Raw genomic sequence first — 27,075 nt, 5'->3', positions numbered from 1 at the left:
GGTGTCCTGGAGAGGCCCTAAGGTGCCTGCTGCTACGGTGAGGTGATAGAGGTCGGCGGGACATAGGGAGGTCAAGAGGCGCCACTCTCGGGGGGGTACGGGACCCCTGAAATCCGTACCCGGGGGTCCTCCAGGGCGGCGGGGCTGCCTCCGCTGCTCTCCCTCCAAAACGTGACTGAGCGAGGCGAAGCGTCCCTAGTTCGCTCGGCACTGGGGCCGCTAGCTCACCCTGGATGCATGACAGCGGCGGCGGCGGCGGCGCCTCGGCACTACTTGTCCCAGCGGAGGAATTCCGCGGACGTCGCCGCGTAAGAGCCGTGACGCCGCCGACGCCGGGCTGGTGGCGCAGCGACGTCGCGGGAGGCGGGGGCGGGGGCAGCGGCGGCGGGGGCGGGAGCGGGCCGGGAAGTAGTTCCGGGTGCGCGGCCCCGGATGTTGGCTGCTCCCGCTGCTGCCGCCGCTCTCGGCGCTGCTCGGGGCCTCGGCCACTCGCACCAGGCGCCGTTGGGTCCTTTCCCAGGCGAGGGCGGAGACACACGTAGCGGCCGGGGGCTCGGCCGGGCCGTCCCGGCCTGCGCAGCCTGAGGTGAGAGGAGAGCCCGCCGCGCAGGGGGCAGCGGGGCGAGGAGGCGGGGCTGGGGCATCTCCGGGGACGGGAGGCACCGGGGCTGCCCTCGGCGAGACGTCCTCTCCTCCCTTGTCGCTGGGGAGGTGGACGGCTGGCGGCGCCTGGGCCTCGGGCGAGCGGCGAGGACGGCTCCGTCCCTCCCTCCCCCGCGGCGCCGCTCTCCAGCTGCCGCTGCCCCTCACTCAGCCCCGCGCCTCCCGCCCCTCCCCCAGATGGGGCCTGGAGGGTGGTGGTGGTGGTGGGGAGACCTGGACGTGGCTCCCCGGGGAGGGTCGGGGCGCCGGGGGTCCTCCCCAGCACCTCCTGGCCTGGGCGGCCAGCCGTCGTCAATCCCGTGGCCCGAGGGGGTCTTCTTGCCTTGAATGTCGGGGGACGAGGGGCGCCGATCGGCTGGGAAGGCGGGGCAGCACCTCGCGCCTTGGCAGTGCCCTCCGGGTCGGAGGAGGAGGAGGCCCGTGCGAGGGGCCCGCGTTCCTGGCCGTCCTGTCGCGCTGTCCTTTGCCGGCCTGAGGGCAAAGGCAGCCGTTCCGTGCGGACGTGTTGCTGTCTTGTGTGTGTGTGTGTGTGTGTGTGTGTGTGTGTGTGTGTTGCATCCTGCCCACGTGGTAGGGTGTCCCCCCTCCTCCTCCATTTTTTGCAGCTGTGCGAGGAGGGAGGCTCTCGGGAGGGTTTTTCCTCTGCCATTTCCTCCCGGTGGTATGGAAGGTGTTGGGGGATCAGTTGGCTGTGCTGAGGCCGACTCTGGGTCAGATGGACGATTTGCGTGTGGAAACTGAGCCCAGCAGGGGACAGACCTGGGCTGGGTGACGTTGACACATCTCTTCTTCCCTCCCGTTAACCCCATGGTTGTGCTCTGTGCTAGCCACCCAGGTGCTGTGGCTGGCGCTGTGGCAGTGCATTGTGCTGGCTGTGCGGTTCCTACTTGCATTCCAACTCCCTTGGACCAGAGCCAGGGAGTTGCAAATTGGGGATACCTGTGACTTATCTTGACATGGACTTATGTTTGTTTTTTTTCCCCAGTGAAAACGCTTGTTTGCCATAGCAATTTACATAGTTCCCTGCTTGCAAAGCAGCAGCAGATAGCTTTATCCAGTTATGTATCTCGTGGGTACTTCACTTTCCCTCTTTCTGTGGAGGGCCAATGCACTTTTTTTTTTTTAATAGGAAACGTATTTTGGGCACTTAAAAAAAATGTGTTTTCCAGGTTAAGGTTTCCAGGCTCTTTGTGTCTTCCTGAGTTTGCTTCTTCAGAAGATTACGCCCTCCATAAGGAACAGCTACAATAGCAGCAAAAACGGCTTTTTTTTTAATTCTTTCTAGATTTTAGGAGATGTTTTTGGAAAAACAGCAGCTTCTTGCCATTTTTCTGTTAGGTTGTATGTAGATGTAATTGAATTTTCTGGTTTCTTAGGTAAATCTGTGGATTCCCCCACCCCTGCCAGTTTTGTGTCACCCATAATTGTGAATCTCATTCTTTTGTGCTAATGAAGACACTGGGGAGTTTTTCATGGCTTTATTAGATATTTGTTTTATTCACTTGGGTGAAATAAACAATACCTTAATGTTTTGAATTCATTTTTAAGATACTAGATTCACCAGCATTCTCATTTTGTTTGTTTTACATTCTTTTTATTGTAGTTTTAGTGTTTTCTTCCTTTTATCTGCTGTACTGATTAGTATATTCTTTTTCTTTCTATGTACAATAAATATTTAAATGTAGATTTTTGTCTTTTCATTATGCTGACTGTGGGTGAGGCAGTGGAAAATAGAGAGTGTTCTATTACATTGAGGCTTTTTTTTTTGAGTAAGTCAGCATTTGTGTACTTCTGCAAAGTGGTGTGCTGCCCATGTGTGAAGTTGTTTGTGTGAAGAGACACAAGGAATAAAGTAGGGGGTCTCAAAACTCCCATTTCTGTTGAAAGAGAAGTTGTCTGTTCTTTCAGAGAAACAAAATGCACATCATTCATAATTACCAGATAACCTGACACTGCTGGTCGAGATACGATGCTACCATGGTCAGGGATTTGAGAAAACAGGAATTTCCAAAGAGGAAGAGGTGTGTTCCAAGAGAGTGAATGGGCATGTGCAGAGGCAGGGAAGTGGCAGCTTGGGCGGACTTCAGGCAGCTTGCCTGTGTTGGTGAGGAATCATAGATGCGTTTAGGATGGGTGAGGGTGTGTTGGTGGAGCGTCTTGGAGGGTGAAGGATCTGGTTTGGTAGAGTACAGTGGGTTCCTAAAGAGTGAGTGAGGCTTACTGTTCCTGAGAAAGGGTTTCTTGTGCGCTGAGCATGTTGGGAGGGAGACATACTAGAGCATGCTTGGAGAGTCTCTTGGGGGTGGGGTGATGGAACCTGACTTAATAGTGGTTGTGGAAATGAACAGCTAACATTTATTGAGGACTTACTGTATGCAAGGCATTTTTCTCGGTTTGCATTTATTTAACTTGCTGAGTTTTTGTAGCAGAGTAATAATTATGAAGGGATTTTGGGTAAGTTAGCATTATGCATGCATTAAGTTATATATAGCAAATAGTAAGAAGGATGAAATGTAGAGTTTGCTAACATGTGAATTAATGTATTTTGCTAGGGAAGTTTTATAATATGGAAAGAGCTTTGAAGTTTGGGACTTTGGGTCAGTTAGTAAGCATTTTGAGAAGAATCAGAAAATACATTAGTGCCCAGAAGGCAAGCAGACAAAGATTTTTCTACTGGGTGAGATTGTTGACGATATCAGATGGCATTTTCAATCTCAGGGCATAGTGATCATGGCAAAAAGACTGTTGAATTGGACCTGAAAGAAGTAATTTATAACCTTAGAATTTTGGAAAGGAGACGAACAAATGCTAGATTTATTTTTCGCAGCATTTGTAGTGATATGAGCTGATGTGGTGATTGGTATTTTCTCCTAACGCAGTTTTTCCATTCGCATTCTTGTTCACATGGCAGAGCTACTCAAATATCAGAAACTCAGTATTTTAAAGAAAAGACATATTCTAACGCTAGTGGGCTGATACTTTTAACAGCTCTCTTCTGAAGCTTTTCCACTCTTAAACATTTTGAGATAAATTGCATACTGTGCAATTTACTCATTTGAAGTGTACGATTCAGTCGCTTTTGTGTATTCACAGATTTGCATAACCATTAGTACAATGATTTTCTAGAACATCATTTCAGAAAGAAACCGCATATGCATTAGTAGCTGTTCCCCGATTCCCCTTCTCCCTAGTCCTAGGCAGTGCTCCAATGCTTGTTACAGATGTGCCTATTCTGGACATTTTATATTGGTGAAATCATACTGGTCTTTTATATATCTGGCTTCTTTATCTCCTATTTCAAGGATTGTCTCTGTTGTAGAGGGTTGCAAGATTTTGTTCCTTTCTATTGCCAAGTAATATTCCACTGTACATATTACATTTTAAAATTCATTTATCATTTGATAGACATTTACATTTCTTACTTTTTTAGACCCTTCCCCATCTTCATCAAATCCTCCCCCTGCCAACCCCTCTCTGGCTTTTCTTTTAGGTTATAACCTCTGCCATGCATTTTGCTAGGCATGGGGTATAAAGATGAGTAAGCATGGCCCTTGACCATTGTATGATACTTTAATGGCTTATGTATGTTTTTTCTTACATTATCTCATTTGATCTGACAGCAAACCCTGTGAAGAAGACAAAAACTTCTTTAAGGTACACACTTTGAAGTTCAGGTTAGGTGACTTTTTGATTGCACAGTTAACTTGGAGCAAATAGATTTGCTATTTCTCCTATTGTATGTTTTTCTAGTTTAGAAGGATCTGCATATAGATTCCTGGCATCTTAGAGTAATTGAGAAATCCACTTTCCTGGGAAATCATTAAATTTAATCAAATTTGAGAGGCAAAAAGACAGACAGGCCAAGTACAAAATGAGAATGAGTGCTTATCCACTGTTTCCATTGGTCATATACGTGTGTTAGCCTGTACTGGACTGGAGCTGGGTTTGGGGAGCACCAGCTATGTGTCCTACCTGGCAGGAGAGATCTCCCGAGCCATCCAGCCACCTCTTGGGTGTCAGAAGTCAGTGCTGGGGTCAGACATGAATCCAGATGTGTGCTTACCACCATGTGCTAACCACCAGTCTGATATCCCACCTCCAGATCACTGATTTTTTTTTTTTAAGATTTATTTTATTTTTATTGGAAAGGCGGATATACAGAGAGGAAGATCTTCCGTCCAATGGTCCAATGATTCACTCCGCAGGCGGCCGCAACAGCTGGAGCTGAGCCAATCCAAAGCCAGGAGTCTCTTCCGGGTCTCCCACACGGGTGCAGGATCCCAAGGCTTTGGGCCATCCTCCACTGCTTTCCCAGGCTGTAAGCAGGGAACTGGATGGGAAGTGGGGCTGCCGGGATTAGAACTGGCGCCCATATGGAATCCCGGCGCGTGCAAGGTGAGGACTTTAACCACTTGCACCATCGCTCCGGGTCCTGGATCACTGATTTTTAATCCTCAGGATTTTAAAGTGTTGCTTGTATGCTCTATGTTTTAGACAAGTCGTTTTGTATTTTTACATTTTCTTTTGGAATTTCAGTGAGTATCAATGTGATGGTTACAGTGATACTGATAGTAATGATAGCTTTTTTGAGGACCTACTTCAGGCCCAAATGTATTCTGAGTATAGTTTTTGCTTATATAATTCTAAGAGGTAGATTTTATTATTACCAAAGTTGTGCAGGTGAAGGAATGGGCACTGTGTGGTTAGCTTGCTTGGCTAAGGGTGTGCAGCTAGCAATGGAAGGACCCAGGGTTTGAACCCTGCAGTCTATTTTCAGAACTCAGGAGCTCTTAGAGACTGCACTGTTCTGTTTTCTGTGCTTTGAGTTAATACAGAGTAATACTTCAAGTAAGGACATGAGTAGAATTTGAAGACTGGACTTGAATATAGTTGGGGAAACAGTTAAGCAACAAAGTTAAAGCTTGACATTGCATTCACACTTAAATATAGGTCTCCTCCCATAGAATACAAAGGTACATTTTGGTTAAACATTCAGGTTGATTTTATTTTTTGTTCGTTTGTTCCTGCTAACAACCTCCCAACTCAAAAATTACATTATTTTCACTGCTGCTCACTGCTGGCTTTGTTAGTCACATAACTTTCCACATTGCCCCCATTCAGAAACCTTGGCTTGACTCAGTTAAAGCTCACTTTGACCTCTCTCTCTAGCCTTCCTCTAACTGTGAATTTTTGTTTTCCATTTTGAACAGTTAGCCTTTCAGTCTTAGAGGGAGGTACTGTTTTTACCTTCTCCGTTCTAGAACTTAGAAAACACCACAGTGTCATTTTTAACAACTGTCAAAAATTTTGACCATTTTAATTGGTGTAACTTGATTTCAATGCACAAGTAAGAACCAAAGCACAGTGTTTTGGTTAAAGAGATTGACTTATATTGAAATTGGAGAAGGCATCTGTTGTACAGGATTTTTTGATTTAATAGAATTTGTTATAATCAGATCAGCAAAGCATTATTACTGTAGGCCATCTGTTGAGATATGGAAATAGCTTTGTTATATGGAACCAGATGTTATATTTGTAACAATGGCATTCTACATATTTAAATAACCGTTTGTGGTTAGGTACCTTTGGCCGCTATTCTGTTTGACATACATACGAGCTGATAACCTGGGAATGTGATGTTTTTGAAAGTGGCTACTGTTCTGTATTATGAGTACAGAATAAATGAAAACTAAATGCAAGTGAGACTCATGTGTCAAACTTGAGATTTTTAACGATAAAATGTAGGATAAATATTAATATGTGGTATAGAAAAATTAGTATTCTATTTTATAAGAACTATTACTTTGAGTCCAGCATTGTGATGTTGCAGGTAAAGCTGTCTGTGACACCAGCATTCCACCTGTATGGGTGCTTGTTCTTGTTTCTGGGTGCTCTGCTTCCCATCCAGCTCCTTGCTAATGTCCTGAGGAAGGCAGCAGACCACCGAAGTACTTGGACCCCTGCCACCCCTGTGGAAGATTTGGATGAAGCTCCTGGCTTCTCCCTGGCCCAGCTCTGGTTGTTATGACCATTTGGGTCGTGAACCATTGGTTGAAGATATGTCTCTTTTCTCTGTCTCTTCCTCAGTCTATGTAAATTTACTTTTGAATAAATGGATACTTTTTAAAATAGTTTAAGAAAAATGTATTAACTTTTTATTAAATACTTGTTATTTATTGAAAACTTAGAATTACAGTGAGAGAGGGTGAAACAGAAATTTTCCATCTGCTGGTTCACTCTGCAGATGGCCACAGTGACTGGGCCAGGGCCAGGGCCCGGCCAGAGCCAGGTGCTGGGAGCTTCTTTTGGATCTCCCAGGTGGATGGCAGGATCCTAAGCATTTAGACTGTCTTCTGCTGCCTTCCCAGGGTAGTAACAGGGAGCTGGCTCAGAAGTGGAGCAGCTGGGACACAAATTGGTTTCCATAAGAGATGTCGGCATTGCAGGTTGTGACTTTATTTGCTACTCAACACTGGTCCCACTAGGTTTAGTTTTCAACAACTAAGCCAATTTGGTTACTCTAGAAATTTTACCACAGGGCCTGGCACGATGGCCTAGCAGGTAAATCCTCACCTCATATTCCCCAGGTTCCCACATATGGTCACCAGTTGGTGTCCTAGCAGCTTTGCTTCCCATCCAGCTCTCTGCTTGTGGTCTGGGAAGGCAGTAGAGGATGGCCCAGAGCTTTGGGATTTGTACAGTTCAGAACCTCAGAAGAGGTTCTTGACTCCTGGCGTCAGATCAGCTTGGCTCTGGTTGAAGCCACTGGGGAGTGGACCAGCGGATGAAAAATCTTTCTGTATCTCTTTCTCTGTAAATCTGCCTTTCAACAAAAAAATAAATAAATCTGGGACTGGCATTGTAGCCTAGTGACTAAAGTCCTGCTTCGCCTTGCACATGCCAGGATCTCATATGGACAACAGTTTGTGCCCTGGTGGCCCCACTTGTCATCCAGTTCCCTACTTTGTGGCCTGGGAAAGCAGTTGAGGATGGCCCAAGGCCTTGGGACCCTGCACCCACATGGGAGACGTGGAGGAAGCTCCTGGCTTCAGATCAGCTCAGCTCTGGTCATTGTGGCCACTTGGGGAGTGAACCAGCAGACTGAAGATCTTTCTCTCTGTCTCTTCTTTTCTCTGTATAGCTGCCTTTCCAAATTAAAAAAAAAGTCTTTTAAAGAAATCTTAATTTTTTTTTTTACCATAAAACTAAAGTATTTTCATTTGGTATACTCAGACTAACATTAACACCGCATTGTCTGATTCATTTTCCATCATCATTGAGTAAAATCTGTATTATTAAGGACTCAGATTTGTGAAGTATAATGAGGCAAACTGTTAGAATGTGATCTTGGAGAACTCTCTTCTGAGTTGAATGTTAACAATTTGAGGACCAGGGTGGAAAATTTTTAGTCTCCAGAACTCAGTATTAGTTATTTTCCATTATTTAAATATATAGGAGATGGTCGTGGATTCCTGTGAAGAAAGGCCATCTATTCTGGGGAGACTTTGTGTCTGAAGGAGTTTATTTAGTAAACAGACTTTAGCCAGAGTTTTCACCCAGAGCACAAAAGTAATTGTTGTAACTGAATAATTCCACAACCTCAATGAGAGTTCTCGATGATACAGTGATGCCAAAGCATGCAGTTTGATGTTCTGATTGATTGGTAGAGTATAATGTCAGATTTGCCTTGCTGAAAGCCTCAGTGGTTGGAGCCGGCTTGCATGCTGGGAATGAGACCTGATTTGACTTTTACAGCATTGATAGTATTAGTTTCTAATAAATATCATGTCTTAAAACATTATGAGAGAATTGGGTTGAGGGGGAGATTGCTAGAACTCAAGGAGAAAATTTCAACCTGGAGAGGTACAGGTAGAGTATGGTAGAAATAGCTTTAAAGAACCTGGATTTTTGGTGGATGAGTACATGAATGTTTATTAGAAACTTAAAAATGACTGAAAGTTTCTGTGCTTTGGCTTTAAGCCCTGGGAGATTAACAGTAAGCATTAACAAAGGATATGCAGTAGTCGGGAGAAGTTGGTCGTTCCAGAAGAAGATAAAGTAGGCTGTCTTGATATGAGGTAAATGACTCCTAGTGTGGTTATATCTGTGACTATGTGACACATTTTGTCCTGTGAAGTGTGTGTCATAAGACTGATGATATTGTCTTACCGTATATACACAGTGCGGTCACTCTTGAAAGTGGAATCTTTGTATATCAGAGGAAGCCATGTCTTATGTTCCATATTTTATGTTTATACTTACAGGATACATGTATTTGAAAGATTTCTACCTTATTGTTGACAACTGTATTTCAAAAATCTCTGTCTCTGAACTGTTGGGTTTTGCAGCCTTAGAGCAGCTTGTGCAGGGAGGGCAAGTACTGACACTGTTGAGAAACGTGGAAAAGGAGATAAGCTCAGATTTAGTGTCATTCTATTATTTAGTGAAGCAGATGCTAGAATCCATACCCTACATTATTCTAGTCTTACATTCTTTCAGATTAGAAAACTGATAGTTTTTCCTTTAAAGATTTATTTATTTTTGTTGGAAAGTCAGATTTACAGAGAAAAGGAGAGACAGAAAGATTTTTCGTCTGCTGGTTCACTCCCCAGGTGATCACAGCAGTGGAAGCTGAGCCAATTCAAAGCCAGGAACTAGGAGTGCCTTCCAATTCTCCTGCATGGCTGCAGGATCCTCTACTGCTTTCCCAGGCCGCAAGCAGGGAACTGTATGGGAAGTGGAGCAGCTGGGACATGAACTGGCACCCATATGGGATGCTGGCACATGGAAGGTGAGGACTTTAGCTGCTAGGCTACTGTGCTGGGCCCAAAAATTGATAGTGTTGATGAGAAACATACTCAAACCAAAGGGTTTGATTAATTTGAGAACAACCTATTTTATGACTGTATTAGGCATATGGGACATAAAACTAGTGGAACAACTTTTTCCTTTGTTTTATTTAGGCTGATTTATAGACACTGGAAGCATTCTTTTTCTTGAATCTTTGTTCTTTGTGTAGAAATCTGGAGGTGTGATTTGGAGGAAGTCAGAATGGAAACTTGTAGATTGAGTCTTATTTGATGGGAGCACCTGTTGATAAAATGAAGGCAGTTAGAAATTACACCAAGAGTCTTATTCTTTTTTTAAAGATTGATTTTTTTTTATTGGAAAGTCAGATCCACAGAGAGAAGGAGAGACAGAAATATCCTCTATCCGCTGGTTCACTTCCCAAGTGGCTGTAATGGCTAGAGCTGAGCAGATCTGGAGCCAGGAGCCAGAGCTTCTGGATCTCCTACATGGATGCAGGATCCCAAGGCTTTGGGCCATCCTCCACTGCTTTCCCAGGCCACAAGCAGGGAACTGGACAGGAAGTTAGGCAGATGGAACACAAACCGGTGCTCACATGAGATCCCGGCACATGCAAGGTCAAGGATCTAGCCACTAGGCTATTGTGCCAGGCCCTAGACTCTTATTCTTTGAGGGGACTGGGTTTGTTGCCACAGTGTGAAATCTTTTGTTTCTGTTTGGTGAGTAGGAAGACCAACAACACAAAGGAGTTGCAACTACATAGAAAAAAGTCTGGGAGAGAATACTTGTCAATGAATAATTTGAATTTACTTTTTGGACCTGTGTTTTCTAAATTCTCTGATGAGTATATTTCATTTTTATTGGCAGGAAAAACATACTGGTTTTATGGTTCAAGTGAGAATTTGGGAAAAAATGTCGATTTTAGACTTTAAAAAACTTAGTTGCTAGTGTGTTTTACTTAAGTGGATGATATGTCTGATTGATAATATCATGGGTCCGATTTTGAGTATAAAAGGATACTTCAAAAATTGTGTGGAAAATGGAATAAAAATATAGAATTATTTTGATGCAAAAAGTGAAAATCCATGGGATAGATGGTGGGTAAAGCTGATGACTGCAGTGCCAGCCTCTCATATTGGTGTCCTGACTGTTCCACTTCTGATCCAGCTCTCTGATGGCTTGGGAAAAACGGTGAAGAATGGCACAAGTGTCTTTGCCCCTGCCATCTGCACAGTAGGCCAGAATGAAGCTCCTGGGTCTGGCTTTGGCCTGGCCTAACTCTGGCTGTTGTGGTCATCTGGGGAATGAACCAGCAGGTGGACAATCTCTGTATATCTACATATCTACATACGTTATACATCTCTCTATTTATATTTATATTTATATGTATTTATATTTATCGTGCGGATTACATAACTTTACCAAAAAGTAAGTTTACCTTTTATCCCATTGTTTTGTAGACCTTTAAAGAATCAATTTATCTGAAACGCAGAGTTAGAGTGGATGGGAGAGACAGCAGGAGCGAGAGTCAGCAAGAGCGAGAGAAAGCAAGAATGAGAGTAAGAGCAAGAGGGAGGGGGATATTTTCCACCTTCTGGTTCACTCCTAAAATGGTCGCAATGGCTGGGGATGGATCAGACTGAAGCTAGGAGCCCAGAGCTCCGTTCAGGTCTCCAGTGTGTGTGGTAAGAGTTCCAGATGGTTTTGTCATTTGCTGTTGCTTTCCCAGGTGAATTAGCAGGGAGCTGGATTGGAAGTTGAACAGCTGGAACACAAACCTGTGCCCACGTAGAACACTGGCATTGCAGATAGAGGATGAACTTGCTGAATCGCAACACTCATCCCTTCACAACCTTCTGAAGTACCTTTATATTAAGTAATTAGGGTTTTTCTTTGCATTAGAATTTTTATTTGGCTCTCTTGGTTGAGAAATTAATTTTAGCGCCCTGCAAGTAATCAAGACAGTATCTCTCATTAATGACCTAAAAATAGCACTCTAATGAAAACTGTACTATGAATCTACTTAAATACTTTCATTCTTTTAGGGATTCCTAGTAAGAGAAACGAAATTGCTTGTTCTTTTATAAGGTACTATTTTCGTCCAGGGACACTCATTCATTTCTCCATTCATTCTTTTTTTTTTATTTTATTTATTTATTTTTTTTTAGATTTATTTTTATTATTTTTTTATTGGAAAGGCGGATATACAGAGAGGAGAGACAGAGAGGAAGATCTTCCATCCAATGATTCACTCCCCAAGTGAGCGCAACGGGTCGATACTATGCCAATCCGAAGCCAGGAGCCTCTTCCGGGTCTCCCACGTGGGCGCAGGGTCCCAAAGCCTTGGGCTGTCCTCGACTGCTTTCCCAGGCCACAGGCAGGGAGCTGGAAGGGAAGCAGGGCTGCCGGGATTAGAACCGGCGCCCATATGGGATCCTGGGCGTGCAAGGCAAGGACCTTTAACCACTTGCGCCACCGTGCTGGGCCCTCTCCATTCATTCTTATGCTGATTTATTCACCAGCAGTTGAGCCCTGAGCAGTGTGCTAAGTACTGGGAACATGGGTGAAACGCAGGTTCTTGACAATAAAGACTATAGCTTTCAGTTTGGAAGAGACATCCCAGAGATAGTCTTTGTGTGTGGAAAGGCAGAGCAAGTCACCTGTGTGAAGAACCTAATGTTTTTAGGATGAGGATAGTTGGCTCTAAGAGAAGCTGGTGGTGGCATACATCCACGAATAATGAAAATCATTGACCTAAGGGATTTTCCCATCTGACAGGTGTTTCAGTAATGAAGTGGATGATCTGACCATTCAGATTTATATCAAGATTCGTTTTAGGAGCACAAGTGAGATGTTGGGCTACTGCTGCTGCTACAGTGTAGTGAGTGAAGCTGCAGCTGGTACCACTGGCATCCCATATGGGTGCCGTTTTGTCCTGACTGCTCCACTTCTGATCCAGCTCCCTGCTGTGGCCTGGGAAAGGCAGCAGAAGATAATTCAAATGTTTGGGCCCTTCGCATGCCTGTGGGAGACATAGGTGAAGTTTCTGGCTCTTGCTTTCTGCCTGCCTCAGTCCTGGCAGTGTAGTAGTCATTTGGGGAATGAACCACCGCATGGAAAATCTGTTTTTTTCTTGTTTCTCTGTAACTCTGATTTTTAAGTAAATGAGTAGATCTTTTAAAGTTATCTTTTGTCAAGCATAGTGAGATTTAATCATTTATAATATTGTTCCCAGAATTTTTTTTTCCTTTTAAATTATTTGAGAGAGAAGAAGGTAGAGAGAGTGATCTCTCATCTGTTGTTCACTTGGTGGAAGTCTGTCATGATTCTCCTAGAGCTGGGAGCTGGAAGCAGTCTAGTACTGTGGGTAGCAGGGATGACTTGACTTGAGCCATCCTTGTTGTCTGTATCTGACAGTAACTTGTTACTCAGGAGCTGGGAATGGAGCTCAGTGCTCTAATTCAGATTACAGGTGTTTTAACCAGTAGGTTCACTCCTGTTCTTGAACTTTAAGAGTCAGTCCTTCATTCAGGCTAATGAGGTATCCCATTAACATTCTTGAGCTATATATATATATAGTCATATCTTTGAGAAGTTCATGAAAGATTTGTGTTTTGGGAAAACTGCATTAATTTAAATTTAAACTTAGTTTTTGATTTAACAAAATTTGTGTGATATTGAGATAGCGCTTGAGACAGATAGCTATCATCCTCGGGGTTGCTGCCCTACGTGTGTCTAACAGCAGACTCTATCTAGGCTAGGCTGATGCTGGGAGCTGAGAGCTCCATCTCCTGTGGGTGACAGGAGCTGATTACTTGAGCCATTCTGCTGGCTTTCAGAATTTGCATTAGTAGAAAGCTGAAGTTAGGAATGGAGCTACCTATCAAACCCAGGTGCTCTGATGTGGGACACATCTTAATTGGAGTCCACCCCAATTTCAAAAAAGTTTTTTTTTTTTTTTTTGCATCAGAATAGCTTTTAATTGTGTGTGTGTGTGTGAATATTTTGAACATTGCTATGCCATCCTTTGGCTACCATCAGAATATCAGTAACAGTTAAGATGAGCCTGTTCGTCGTTAGCTCTAAGTTAAAAATTTGCTTCTAACTTAATCTCTTTTTTCCAAGTCCTCCTCCAGCATGTATTGGAGAACCTACTGTGGCTTCTTTTGCAGTATAACTCTTCCAGTATTATCGGTGGTTATTCTTTCAGCAAGTATTTCTTGAGGACCTATTTATTCAAGAATCTGTCCTGGGCATTGTGAGAGATCCAAAGATAATTAGAAGGCATGGTCTGTTTAGCAGAAATGAGTACAGATAAAGAGCCATGGGTTTGTTTTTGCTTATGAAGTTCAAGAAGGCTTCATGCAGAGATAGTGTTTGAATTGTGATTAGAGATGGGATATTCTAGTCTGACAGCGTAATCAGTGATTTAGAGATTAAGAGGCACAGCGCCAGTTAGAAAAGAAGGAAAAGTTCTACATTGTTGTTCATCATACTTTGCCCCAGGATGTTAAAAGTGTTCATTGTATCCATAGTACCTGGAGAAGTTTTTGACAAATATTTGGGTCTCATTAAATAATTGCTGCATGAACAAATTGTCACATTTGGTAAATGATAAACATTCTTTACTTAGACATCCACAAGTTTACAATTTATATTAAACAGTTGAATTTATATTAAACATACAATTTAGAGAGAGGGGTAGTTGTTTATGTCAAATTTCAGTGATTATATAATGCTCATGAAAAACTATTAAACTCCTCTGGAGAATATTGTGCTGTATCTACTTGGTAGAGGGAGATGGAGGACTGGGGAATGTTTTCTTCAAACTAAACACACCCGGTTCTTCAGTCATTCTATACTTGATGTTTGGTTTCTGAACGCCTCAGTAATCTGGTATCTCTCCCAGCACGCATTTTAGCTTGTAAGTGTTTTTTAAATGAGACTCTAAACAGAACACAAAATTGTGCTTATGAACTCGCCAGTGCTCTGACCATGCCTGATCTGGACGCTAGTCTGATAATGAAGCATAAGATTGTGTTTATTTCTAGCAACTACATCACTCTTTGACTCATACAGAGTTTTCATATTTATAAGAAGTTCTTTGAGCAGAGTCAAAGATTATTTTATTAGTAGAGCTAACAAAAGAATGCTCATTTTCTTCTGATTGAGTCTAGGTTGTTTTGTCAGATGTACCAACCATTCTTAACTTGATGAAATGTGAGAAAGAAAAGGTGTGCAGTGCTGGAGCTGAGCAAGTGACATCTGAAAACTTTCATCCAGACTAAGTACTTCGTTGAGCATACTCAAAAATACATTAAATAGCTTAAGTACCTGTTTACTGTTACGTTCAGCTATTCTTTGCTACGTATGCTTCAGATATTTATCCTTTATCTCTTTAGCTGAAGTTTATTTTCCATTTTTTATTTCAAAAAAAACATTTAATAGACATAAAAGATTGTAGAAATGTTTTGTTGATTCTATACAGTGCATAATACAATCAGCCTAAATCTATTTGTCTTTTCAAGCATTGAGCATTTCTTTATAGTAAAAGCATTCAAAATTCCATCTTTCAGGGTTTTTAAAATGGAGAAACAGATAGTATATTATTAATATTACTTGCAGTCACCTGTGCAGTAGAACCCCAAGAGCATCTTTTCTTTTTTCCATGTCCATTCTGTGGAATTATTTAGACATGAAAAATTCACAGTATCAATGAACTTCAAAAACATTATGCCAAATAAAAGAAACCAGACCCAAAAGGTTGCATCCTGATTCCATTTGTCTGAAATATAGAGAATAGATGAAACCCTAAAAAAAATAAAGCTGTTTAGTAGTTTCCAGGGGGCTAAGTGAGGAACAGGAAGTGACTGCTTAATGGATATTGGGCTTCCTTTCAGTGGTAAAAAAATTTTGGAATAGAGTGATGGTTCTACATTACTGAGAAAGTTCTAAATACTCAAAATGGTCACTTTGCTTGGTGAGTTTATCTCAATAAAAGGAACCCCAGAACTACTTGCCTATCTATCTATAGCTAGATCCTACATAGCTGTAACTTAGGGCCTGTCAGTCTGCCTCTTGTCATCTGCCTGTCTGACTCTCTTCCCACCTCAGCCTCTGGTAATCATTTTATGTAGGTATTTTTCTCTTTCTTTTAAAAATATTTGAAAGGTAGTGTGTCACTCCCCAAATGGCTTGCTTACAGGCGGGTCAGCCTGTAGCCAGGTGCCAGAAATTCCATTCCATTAATGGCAGGGGCCCAAATACTTGGATCATCTTCTGCTCCTTTATCAGATCTGACTGTGGCAAAGTTGGTATACCAACTCAAACTGATGCTCACATATGGAATGTGGGTATCACAGCTGTGGCTTAATCTGCTGCTGTATTGTTAACTTCCGTGATGTCAGTTCTTCAGTTTCCACATGAATTAAAGCATATGATATTTGTCTTTCTGTATTGATGAGGAAATGCTTAACATAATGATCTCCAGTTCCATTCATGTTACAAATGATGAGGTTTCATCCCCTTTTATCTTTGAGTAATACTCCATTGTGTATATTCCATGCTTTCTTTGTCTACTCATCAATAGATGTACACTTAGGTTGCTTATGTTTCTTGGGTTTTGTGACTGGTACAGAAAGAAAAATAGGAGTGTAGATGTCTTTTGACATTTCTGACAGATCTTACTAGATGGATTTCATTTCCTTTGGATACATGCCTGTGAATGGGATTGTTAGATCACATGATAGTTCTATTTAAGTTATTCAAAGGGCCTCCATGCTTTTTATATGATGTCTGTGCTAATTTATATTCCCACCAACATAGTGCAAGGGTTCTCTTTTTCTGCATCCTTACTAGTCTTTGTCTTTCTGGTGATTACAGTCATTCTTCCTGAAGTGAGTGATGTCTCATTTACTGAAATATTTCAGTGAGCATTGCTAACACTGCCATTTCACTCTTGTATTAGTATGCAATTCTGAAAAGCCAGGTTAATTTTTTAAAAAAGATTTATTTGGAGATCAGAGTTGGGAGGGAAGAGAGAGAGGTCTTCCATCTGCTGGTTCATTACCCAGATAGTTGTAATGGCCAGGGCTGGGCAAGTCTAAAGCCAGAAACAACTTCTGAGTCTCCCACTTCAGTGGCAGGGCCCTAAGCACTTGGTCTCGCTGTCCAGCAGCGACACTAAAATGGCGAGGAACTCTCAAGGGTCTGGAAAAAGAAGAACCGCCACCACAACCGGAACACACAATGAAGGAACACACGGAGGAACAAACGAATGAACGAAAAGCCGGACCAAAAGAGGGCACGAAAGGAGGAAGGTGAACACAAAAAGGCTGAATGAAAAGGGGTGCGAATGAAAAAGGTTTATTGCCGAAAGCAGGCTGCTTATATACAGTTCTCCACCAATCACTTTGCCCTGTGGGTCCACTGAACGCTACCTAGGATAGGCCAGTAGCAATGACATAATCACAGCGAGGGCTTCAGCCTATCCCTGTGACTTCCTGTTTGCCTACTGGCAGGACCAACCCTGTCTCCTGGCCCACAGCCAGCCGCTAACTTGCGACTGCCTATCATACACGTGAGGTCAGCTTTTGGCGCACCGCTCCCCACACCTTGGGCCATTTTCTGCTGCTTTTCCTATACCGTTAGCAGGAAATTGGGTTGGAAGTGGAGCAGCTGGACACAAACCAATACCTACATGGAATGCTAGCATCACAGGTGGCAAGTTTGCATGCTATGCCACAATATTAGTTCCCATAAGCTAATTTTTTTATACAATCACATGCTATTATTGTTTCTGACAAATTTGACAGCATTTTTGGGTGTCATCATCTAATACCCTCATTGAAAATGAATCTGGGACTTGGCGTGATAGCATAGTGGTTGAGTCCTCGCCTTGCACGCCCAGGATCCCATATGGGTGCCGGTTCTAATCCTGGAGGCTCCATTTCCCATCCAGCTCCCTACCTGTGGCCTGGAAAGCAGTCGAGGACGGCCCAAGGCCTTGGGACCCTGTACCTGTGTGGGAAACTCGGAAGAGCTCCTGGATCCTGGCTCTGGATTGGCTCAGCTCCAGCCATTGCGGTAGCTTGGGGAGTGAACCATCAGACAGAAGATCTTCCTCTCTGTCTCTCCTCCTCTCTGTATATCTGCCTTTCCAATAAAGATAAATAAATCCTTAAAAAAAAAAAAGAAACTGAATCTGTACTGCTGATTATTAACTGAGTTAAGATTGAATGACTGTGCATTGCTATGCTTTGCTGTTTATAAATTTTACAGATTTTATTTATTGTAAAGGCAGGCAGAGTTACAGAGAGGAAGAGAAGGACAAGGGAGATATCTTTTTTTTTTTTAAAGATTTATTTTTATTATTTTTTCATTGGAAAGGCGGATATACAGAGAGGAGAAACGGAGAGGAAGATCTTCCGTCCAATGATTCACTCCCCAAGTGAGCGCAAAGGGCCGATACTATGCCGATCCGAAGCCGGGAGCCTCTTCCGGGTCTCCCACGCAGGTGCAGGTTCCCAAAGCTTTGGGCTGTCCTCGACTGCTTTCCCGGGCCACAGGCAGGGAGCTGGAAGGGAAGCAGGGCTGCCAGGATTAGAACCGGCGCCCATATGGGATCCCGGGCGTGCAAGGCGAGGACCTTTAACCACTTGCGCCACCGCGCTGGGCCCAAGGGAGATATCTTGACCAATCGATCGATTGATTGTATCTGCTGCTTTACTCCACAAATGGCTGCAGCTGCCAGGGCTTGTCTAGGAGCCTGGAGCTGCTTCTGCCATCTGCTGTCACTTTACCAGGCGTATTTGCAGGGAGCTGGATTAGAAATTTAGCATGCAGGTCTTGAACCTGCACCCATATAGATGCCAGCCCTGCAAGCAGTGGCTTTACCCACTACTCTACAGAGCAGAGTAGGCCCCTTTCTGCTTATTTGATACTTCTTGTTGCTAATTTTACCAGATTCTATTACTGTTCCTTTTGAAATGTCAGATTGTTTCTCTGATTCAGTCAGTGTTTTGAATAGAATGTGGTAGGAATTATGGGAAATGTAATGATTAAATTTGATGTATATAGGATTCATTAGGAAGCAGCATTCCACTGGTCAATATAGATGTATGTAGAAAATAATATGAATTGAGTTATTTTCTGTCCAGTTAGGTTGTAAGAGCCTCCCTTTTTTTCTCCTTTTGGAAAATGCTGCTGGTGAAATCTTAATTGATCACTTTAATCTTGTACTGATAGGGAACCCATGGTTGTTTAGCTCTTGAATCAGTCAAGCATGACTGTTTCTGATCTGGCACTCAGTGTTTCCATTAGTTCCAACCGTAATTTTTCCTCAAGTGGAACTCAAAACAGGTTCATATTATCGTGTAGAATTTTCTTATTTTCTTCAAGATTATAAGCATCTTGAGAACAGAAATAATGTTATATTTTTTCCTGTGTAATACAGGGCTTAATAAGTACTTTTGGAGTGTCCTGGTTCATACACCAGGCCTGTTTTTCCTATTTATTTACTTTTCCAGAGTGAGCTAGCTATTTTGCCAGTTAAAAACAAATAATCCAGGGCCCGGCACAGTGGCTGAATGGCTAAAATCCTTACCTTGCAAGCTTGAGGATCCCATGTGAGCCTCGGTTCATGTCCCAGCTGCTCCGCTTTGCACCTAGCTCCCTGCTGGAGGCATGGGAAAGCAGTCGAGGATGGCCCAAAGCCTTGGGACCCTACACTCTAATGGGAGACCCAGAAAAAGCTCCTGGCTGTGCCTTCGGATCAGCTGGACTCTGCCATTGCAGATATTTGGTGAGTGAGCTAGCAGATGGAAGGTTTTTTTCTTTCTGTCTCTCCTTTTCCTTGTAATCTGACTTTCCAGTAAAAATAAAGGATTTTTTTTTAAATCAACTTTTTGATGTCTTAAACCAATGATAACAGATAACAAGATTTACTTGTTACAGTTTCCCAATTCTTTGTCAATGGCTGGCTACTAATTGTTGGTTGTGTTTCAACCATGACCTTAAAAGGAAAATTAGAGGCATTTATCCCACCTAATCAGTGTCCTCATGAGTGTGCATTCTTGTCAACCATGTTGTCAAGTATGATGTTGTTTACAACATCAAAAATAATTTTTTTTAAGATTTATTTATTTTTATTACAAAGTCAGATACATATAGAGAGGAGGAGAGATAGAGAGGAAGATCTTCCGTTCGATGATTCAGTCCCCAACTGAGCACATTGGGCCGTCCTTGACTGCTTTCCCAGGCCACAAGCAGGGAGCAGGATGGGAAGCGGAGCTGCCGGGATCAGAACCAGCATCCATATGGGGTCCTGGTGCATTCAAGGCGAGCACTTGAGCCGCTAGGCCATGCTGCTGGGCCCCAAAATAAAATTAAAAAAAATGAATAGAGGCATAAAAAAAAGAATATAGGCTTCTTGATATAGCACTGCAAGCAGGTACAACCTGTTGAGCATGATTAGTGATGATGTGATGTCTTTTTGTTATCCTGTCTTAAACCAGTTTTTTTTTTAAAGATTTATTTTATTTTATTTTTATTGGAAAGGCGGATATACAGAGAGGAGAGACAGAGAGGAAGATTTTCCGTCCAATGATTCACTCCCCACGTGGCCGCAATGGCTGGAGCTGAGCCAGTCCGAAGCCAGGAGCCTCTTCTGAGTCTCCCACACAGGTGCAGGGTTCCAAAGCCCTGGGCCATTCTTGACTGCTTTCCCGGGCCACAGGCAGTGAGCTGGATGGGAAGCGGGGCTGCTGGGATTAGAACCGGCGCCCATATGGGATCCTGGGCATGCAAGGCGAGGACCTTAACCACTGCGCCTTCGCACCAGGCCAAAATTTTCTAAATTAAATTGTATGTCAGAATCACCTGAGATATTCTAGTTAGTAGGTTTTCTGAGTTTGCTCTGGGACTCCTAAATTAGAATTTGCAGGAATGAGAAAGAATGTATAAAGTCACAGTTGTTTATAGACTATGGAGAGCAGTATGGTAATTTTGAGTCTTATTAGGTGGTAGCGAAGACTTTATCACCTTTTTAAAAATTTATTTATGGGTTAGGGAGGAATTTATACCTACAGAATTGTATCATGGAGCATAATAATAAAAATATATTAAGATTTATTTACATGAAAGAGAGAAAGTTACAGAGAGATCTTCTGTCCTCTTATTTACTCTGCAAGTGCCTGCAGCACTTGCGCTGGGCATTAGCAGGGAGCTGGGTTGCAAGTGGAGCAGCCATATGGGAGGTTGGCACTGTAGGTGGCCCCTGACTTTATGATTTTCTGTCCTTTCATTTGCAGTACATTTCATCCCTCTGCCAACCAGTAGAGTTCTGTAAGGTTCAGTTTGCTTTTTAGAGGTATCCCGAGATCTCTTGCTTTGAATTTCACCAGGCAAAGCACACGAATCAAATGCCCTGGATAAAGATACAGCATCTCAGTTTTCTAAATATAACTGGGCTCACATTTAAAGCCTCCAAACTCTCCAGCCTTCTGAAAGCTCTTTGTTTAGTATCTTTCAGAATTATCTAAAATTGCAGCATTTTTGGAGTAGATGATCTTTTGAGCTTTTCCTATTTTAGGTATATTTAATAAGGGAGATTTAAACATGATTTAGTTGCATGGTTTTTCTCAAGATTTTTCTGTTAAAATAAATTTTTGGGTTGGAAATACTTTTTGTATTATACCCTATGATCTGATTTTGGGTATTGTCATGAACTTACTGAGCCAAGTAGAGACTGAAGCTTCAGGATTATCCAGTGAGTTAATGACAGACCCAGAAATAGAATTCTGTTACTTGCTTGGGTTATGATTTGTTTGGAAGAGTGTAGCCCATGAGCTGTTTACATAAATTACAGGAAGTGGGATTTTGAATTTGGAAGAAGTTCTAGCACTGTGATGTCTGGCCAGGAGGAGTCCTTCCTTCACGTTTAGCACCTGTTTTATTGACCCTCCTTTTTAAACCATGAGGAAAAAGTGTTTGATTCACCATTTAACTATTATGACAGAGGCTGATTGTTGGTTTTCTTGCTCTTCTCCCATCTTCTGTTAAAGAAGTGGAGTATAGTTAAGTACTTGGGTTTGTTGAAAATAGTAGAGATTCAGATTTTTTTTTTCAGGTACGTAAAGCATTTTAAATGGACTGTGTATCTTTACTAAACATGTTTAATGAATAAACAGTGTGATTTGGAAACAGTGGAGGCCACTAGAAAAGAAACTGTTTTTTCAAGGGATTATGAAAATTGTTTATTTCAGGAGTGTTGCTTTCTGGTGAAGTCATTAATTTTACTGTCCCCTTCCTATTCCAGTTTTAGGGTTTTGGAATGTTCCTGTGGCACTAGTGAGGGAAGAAGCAGTCACCTGACAGAAAAAGGATTTGTGTATGATAGCTTCAAATTTGCTTACCCCCTCCCAACAGCTTTGCTGAGATGTAAATAGAATCACTTACTTGAGGTGTAGAATACAGTGCTTTTTTACATTATTCACGGGATTATTCAACTGTCACGACAATCCAATTGAAGGATATTGCCCTTTCTCTTCTGAAGGGAGTCTTCCATACCCCCTAGCAGTTCCTCTCTATTCCCCTTTCATCTCTTTATTTTTTTTGCCTCCTCCTGGCCCTTAAAATGGCTAATCCTTCATTTATAATCTAATTACTAATACAAATTTGATTATGTGACCATTTGATATTTATGGCCCTATCCAACATGTTTTGTGACTGGTTTCTTCACTTAGCATAATTTGAAGAATGGTACATATTGCAGTATGTATCATTTCCTTTTATTGTCAAACAGTGTTTCATTGCACAGATATAACTCATTTTATCTGTTCATAGTTGACAGGCATTTGAATTGTTTCCACTTGCTTGCTGTGATGGTTTAATACTGCTGTGAACACTCTTGCACAGACTTTTCTATGGAATCATGTTTTCATTTCTTGAGTATTATACCCTGGGAGTGGAATTGCTGGTTGTATCGTAACTCTAACTTGATGATGAATTGTCAAGCTGTTTTCCAGAGTGACTGTGTTGTTTTCTGTTTTACATTTCTACTAGCAATGTGTAAAGAGTTTGTTTCTCTGCATCTTTGCCAAAACATGTAGTGTCATTTTCAAAGTTTTGATATATCTTAAAAGCTTAATATTTGAACACAGCAGAGGGTGTGGGGTTAGGGAAGGCATGTCTTCCGTCTGCTGATTGGCTCCCCAAATGTCTGCAATAGCCAGTACTGGGGCCAGGTAGAATCTGGGCTCTCCATTCTGTTTTTCGACATGAGAGCGAGGGCTATGTTCACTGCCTTTTCAGGTTCGTTAGCAGAAAGCTGGATCAGAAGAGCAGCCAGATCTTGGGCTGGTACTCTGATATGCGATGTTGGCATCACTAGGTGCGGTTAATGTGCTGCTCCTTAATGCTGGTTCCCAAGCTGGCTCTGATTATAGCTCTCTTTGTTGTGGTTTTGATTTACGTTTTCTTAGTGACTGATAATGTTGAACATCTTTTTCTGGGTTTATTGGGCAGTAACTACTTTGTAGAAATGTGTGTTCAAATTCTTCCCCACTTAAAAAAAATTTAAAGTGAGTGGAGAGGAAGGACTTCCCCTTGTTGCTCTCCTACACAAATGCCCACAGGACTGGGCCTGAGGCTGGGAGAACGCTGGGAGCTAGAAACTCAGTGCAGATCTCACTCATTAGGGGCAGAAATGCATTTACTCTGTTAGTATTGTCTTTTGTTAAAAGTCAGTATTTTTCACTTTATTTCTCTCTCTTTTTTTTAAAGATTTATTTTTTATTATTTTTTTATTGGAAAGGCGGATATACAGAGAGGAAGGTCTTCCGTCCAATGATTCACTCCCCAAGTGAGCGCAACGGGCCGATACTATGCCGATCCGAAGCCAGGAGCCTCTTCCGGGTCTCCCACGCGGGTGCAGGTTCCCAAAGCTTTGGGCTGTCCTCAACTGCTTTCCCAGGCCACAAGCAGGAAGCTGGAAGGGAAGCGGGGCTGCCGGGATTAGAACCGGCGCCCATATGGGATCCCGGGCGTGCAAGGCGAGGACCTTTAACCACTTGCACCACCGCGCCGGGCCCTTTATTTCTCTTTTGGCATACATTTAACACTGTGTTTGCCTTTCCTGTGCTTAAATCATGGTTGCTATCTATTTTCTCAGTTTTTTTTCTTCCCTTAAAAGAAGGTTTTAATTATTTATTTGAAAAGCAGAGTGAAAGATTTTCCATCAGTTGGTATGCTCTTCAAATGACTGCAACAGCTGGAGTTGGACTGTACTGTAGCCAGGAACCAGGAGCGTCTTCTGGGTCTCCCAAATTGAATGTAGGGGCCCAAGAATGTGGACCATCTTCAACTGCTTTCTTAGGCCGTTAGTAGGAAGCTGGATTGGAAGTGGAATAGCCAGGATTTGAACCAATGTGTTTTTATGAGTGCTGCAGGCAGTGACTTAACTTGCTAGGACACAGCCTGGTCTCAAGCTGCCTTTTTTTTAATAAGCAAAGCAAAAAGTCAACCCGTTCCTTGTTTCTTAATGGCGTATTTGGCCTTCTTGGTAATTGAGGATCCTCATGAGGAGGATCTCCAAATGAGGAGACTCTTGAGGGCTCAAGCAGATGACCTACAAGCTCAAGCTGTACCACTGCCTTCAGGCCTACCTAGTGGGGCTAGATGAACATCTGAGTGCTACTCATTCTGCAGGATTCTTTTCCATTTACGCCTTCTTCTGGCAGATTTCCCCTATTTGGATTGATTAAGACTCAGGTTGTTTCTACAACTGCTTTCATGATTACCGATGACTAATGATATAACAGTTCACAGTGTTCAATCAAGTTACCTAAATAATTTTTCATGAATCTTAATAATTTCATACTTTTAGGCCTTTGAAAGATGAGGTAGAAGTAAGAAAATATAAAACATCTTTTTTGACCTTTTGGTACTGTAGCATTTATTTCTAGTATGTTTTCAATTCTTACCGTTGTCTGATATTGTGCAGGTGCTTTTATTCAAGCTATAGTCATAGTAACTTCAGTGTAGTTTTTTTTTTTTTTAATGAGAGAAGTTAATAACCTAGGCTGGCGCAATAGCATGGTGGTTAAAGTCCTCACCTTGCACGCGCTGGGATCCCGTATGGTCGCCGGTTCTAATCCTGAAGGCTCCACTTCCCATCCAGCTCCCTGCCTGTGGCCTGGGAAAGCAGTCAAAGACAGCCCAAGGCCTTGGGACCTGCCTCTGTGTGGGAGACTCAGAAGAGCTTCTGGCTCCTGGCTTTGGATTGGCTCAGCTCCAGCCGTTGTGGTAGCTTGGGGAGTGAACCATCGGACAGAAGATCTTCCTCTCTGTCTCTCTTCCTCTCTGTATATCTGCCTTTCCAATAAAAATAAAAAATAAATCTAAAAAAAAGGAAGTTAATAATCTATTCAAAGTCCTATAGTAATTGTAAATTGAGATTTGAATCTGGATCTTCATGCTTAAGATCATTGTTGGAATTATAAAACATTATATATATCTCTGGGAGAGGGTTTGTAGAAATTACTAGGGCTTTTTTCTAATTTCCTCTTTTGCCCTCAATCAGTGCATTATTTTACATAAGTTTGTTACAGCAATTGCTTTCTAATGGTTTGTCACTCAGTTTGATATGTACTCAAACACTGCTTATGCTAGGTGTAATTCCATGTGCTTCTGTTGGTGGCAAAATATGATAAAATTACCTAATCTGCATACCCATTCATGCATGACAGCTTTCACTACTTATATTCTAATGTTGAATTCTCCACACATATCTTAATGACTAACGGCTTTCAAAGGATTTAGAGAAAATGCTGGTAGATACTGCTGGCACCAACTTAAACCATATAAATTGTGAATTTATTAAATGTGTTCATATAATTGTTCAACCATAATTGGTGCCACAGAAACATGAGACTGTAATTGGGCACATTTTGAAATTTGCAAGATTCACTGTAAACTTTAAACTACCTTTTTTGAAGTTCAGTTGCTTGGTGGAGAGTAGATCTCACGTTCTTCCATTTAGTAAGGTGAGGTTCAGGACATCATTTAGTGGCAGTAATCCAGATGAAATGTGGAGAAAACAAACCATGGCGTCGAGGCTGGAAAAGACGAGGAAGATAATTGGGGGTCCTGAGGGTGTTGATGTTCAGGGGTCTCAGTGTGTATGTGTATGGCCATTTTCTCTTGCCTGCTTTTCAGCTGACTGAGGATTGAAAAGCAACATATGAAAAAACAGGATAGTTTTTTTTTTTTTTAAATGGAAAGTCAGATATACAGAGAGGAGGAGAGACAGGGAGCTCTTTGTCTGATGATTCACTCGTTAAGTGGACACAACGGCCAGAGCTGAGGCAATACAAAGCCAGGAGCCGTTTGGGGTCTCCCACATAGATGCAGGAACCGAAGGCTTTGGCTGTCCTCAACTGCTTTCCCAGGTCACAAGCAGGAAGCTGGATGGGAAGTGGGGTGGCTGGGGATTAGAACCGGTGCTCATATGGGATCCAGGTGTGTGGAAGGTGAGGACTTTAGCCACTAGGCTACTGTGCCAGACCCAAGATAGTGCTTTTTAAAAAATATTTGTTTGAAAGAAATTTTTATTTGAAAGAGTTACAGAGGAAAGGGCAAACAGAAAGATCTTCCATCTACTGGTTTTCTCCTCAAATGGCTGCAGCAGCTGGAGCTGAGCCCGATCAGGAACCAGCAGCTTACTCTGGGACCCCAGCATGGGTACAGGGTCCCAAGGGTTTGGGTCATCCTCCACTGCTTTCCCAGGTCACAAGCAGGGAGCTGGATTGGAAGTGGAGCAGCTGGGATGCAAACCAGCAATCATATCAAACACTGATATGTGCAGGTAGAGAATTAATCTTTTAAGCCACAGTGCAGGCCCTGAGATGGTACTTTTAAAAAAATTAGTTTCTATATGGGTACATACCATTAAATTTACAAGTTTAAAATACAATTCAGTGATTTCATGTATTTATAAGACTGTGCAGCCATCTTCACTAACGAAATGTTTTCATCACTGCAGAATGAAATCTTAGGGCAGTCAGTATCTACCTTCCTGTTGCAACCCCCGTCTTTTGGCATCACAGTGTCTGCTTTCCATTTCTGTGGATTTTCCTGTGTGGGCTTTTTTGTTTGTTTGTTTGTTTGATAGAGTTCCCATTTGGTGGTTTATTCTGCAGCTGCCTGTCACAGTTGGCCTTGGGCCAGGCTGAAGTAGTGAGCTGAAAATTCACTCAGTCTGCGTCGCTCACGTAGGTGAAGGAGTCAGTTGCTTGAGCTATGACTGCTGCATTTCAGTGACCAGATTTGTAGAAAGCTGAAATTGGAAACAGAGCTGGGACTTCTCTATGCGACGTAGTCTTGGCTGTGTCGTTGAATACCTGCCTCATGTGGTCTTTTGTGTCTGATTTTTTTCACTGGACACATGGCTTTCGGGGTGTTTCCCTGTAATACTGTGTACTAGCAATTCATTCCCATTGTTTGTTACATGGATTTTTCATTTTGTTCATTTATCAGTTGATGAACAAATATTTACATTATTTCCTTTTTTGGATTATTATGAATCTAGCTATGAACATTTTTGTG

At 42.4% G+C, this 27,075-nt stretch overlaps 1 protein-coding gene across 1 annotated transcript in view; it reads left to right on the top strand.

The window, feature by feature from the left end:
* The first annotated feature begins 412 nt into the window (after positions 1-412).
* The window catches only part of FOXJ3 (forkhead box J3), a 141,878-nt gene continuing 115,215 nt past the window's right edge, over positions 413-27,075 (top strand). Inside the window, exon 1 of the mRNA XM_040974311.1 lies at positions 413-586. The gene's annotated coding sequence lies outside the window, so the exon portion shown is untranslated. The remainder of the gene's footprint in view (positions 587-27,075) is intronic.

Source organism: Ochotona curzoniae, unplaced genomic scaffold (assembly GCF_017591425.1).
Source record: "Ochotona curzoniae isolate NIBS_2020 unplaced genomic scaffold, NIBS_Ocur_1.0 contig_2404, whole genome shotgun sequence".
In the NCBI taxonomy this organism is placed as follows: domain Eukaryota; kingdom Metazoa; phylum Chordata; class Mammalia; order Lagomorpha; family Ochotonidae; genus Ochotona; species Ochotona curzoniae.
Note: the sequence above shows the minus strand (reverse complement) of the source record. Positions and strands in the feature narration are given on the sequence as shown.